Below are 1,690 nucleotides of genomic sequence, written 5' to 3' on the forward strand. Positions count from 1 at the left end.
GGGCAAGGAGTGAGAAGTTGCGCATGTATGTGTGCCTCTGTAGAAGTCTTAGGTAGACACAGGCAAAATGAAACACTAGAATAGAACGTCGTGACAATGCCATAAGTAAGAAATGTAATTTCGTATGTGGCCAAAGAATGTAACTCCATGGAAGGTTGGATTTTGGAATAATTATCCTAGATAGATGTTGTAATGGGAGAAATACCGGCCCAGTAAACACCAATTTAGCATTAGCCATGCATGCATTTGAATATAATTCTTGTTGCTCTCTTGTACTGTTTTGTGTTTTCAGCTGACATGTGAAAACAATGTATTATTTAATAAATAGGTTCCAATATATTCTGAATCTTAATTTTGAAAATGTTGTGTTTCAAATTTTGCTTCACTTCTTTCTCGGTTAGTGTGCTTTATATCTTTGATCTTATATTTCCTTTTTTGTTTCACATTTTCACACTATCTTGTGTAGCTTGTATCCGATAGCCGTCAGGGAAGGTAATACGTCCTTTTGTCAGATATTGGACGAACTAATTCCATGTTGTTTTTCAGTGTGTGCATCGGTGGTAATGTTGTATGCAGTCAGATATTTTACGGTGGCAGGAGGAAGATCCTGGATGAGTTGAACCCTTAGCATGCAATAGATATTGGAAATTTGGAGTGCATGCAAGTCATATCAGCTCATGTATTGGGAACATATACAAGGTTTCTGTACGGAAGTATTCAGAATTTACATTGTATCCTTGAAGTTATTGGTCTATCTATCCTCAATTTATCTATATTTCATTTTGCAAAACCAAAAGTAGAGCCAAACATTGTACGAGCTTCCAGAAGTGGAACATCATAAATTCCAAAACCAAATTCATGTTCTGAAATAGAATTTTAGGAATGCTAGAGCATGCAAGTTATGTGTTATTAACAGAAGGTTGATTGGTCTAGTAAATTTGCAAATGAAAAATAAGACATGGAGGTGTCCGCATATTTGTGGACAAACTTGCTCTGAAGAAATATTTCTTTATTATTTTTCAACGTGGAGTGGGGAATCCCTTGCTAACCTCTTTTTTCACACTCATTTTATGTTGCTAATTTTTCAGTTAGTGTACATGGTAGAACATGTTGGATTTTGAGGAATGATGCATCCACGATCAAGTTTATTCTATAGACTTGCTTAAGTTAAAACAAATATTCCAAGGCGATGGAAGGGTGAGATGACATATTTGTTAAGCGGCGGCAAGGCTACAACAAGGGCAGATGAAATTGAATGAATGTGCATGCGAATAGGGTGAAAGTTATCGCTTGAAGGAGATATGGTTCTTAAAGAGACACGATGAGTGTGGTAGAGAATCAATGTAGTTGTTATATGGATGGACTCAACATGTTGTCTTGTTTGACACACTTTTTGGAAGAACAGAAATTTCTATTAATATTTTTTTCCTATTCCGTGGCAACGCACGGGTACTCAGCTAGTACTTGGTAAAGGGTGGAAGAATTGGCCTTTTGCCTAGTGTTTTGTTCCACTCTTGCCGCCCTAGTTTCCGTCATACCGGTGCTATGTTCCCGGATTTTGCGTTCCTTACGCGGTCGGGTGATTTATGGGACCCCCTTGACAGTTCGCTTTGAATAAAACTCCTCCAGCAAGGCCCAACCTTGGTTTTACCATTTGCCTCACCACCACCTATACCCTTCCCTTGGGTCG

The 1,690-nt window shown here is 38.3% G+C and overlaps 1 pseudogene; it reads left to right on the plus strand.

Moving 5' to 3' along the window:
- The window catches only part of LOC119279955, a 6,700-nt pseudogene that overhangs the window by 274 nt on the left and 4,736 nt on the right, over window positions 1-1,690 (plus strand).

Source organism: Triticum dicoccoides, chromosome 3B, assembly GCF_002162155.2.
Source record: "Triticum dicoccoides isolate Atlit2015 ecotype Zavitan chromosome 3B, WEW_v2.0, whole genome shotgun sequence".
Classification (NCBI taxonomy): Eukaryota; Viridiplantae; Streptophyta; class Magnoliopsida; order Poales; family Poaceae; genus Triticum; species Triticum dicoccoides.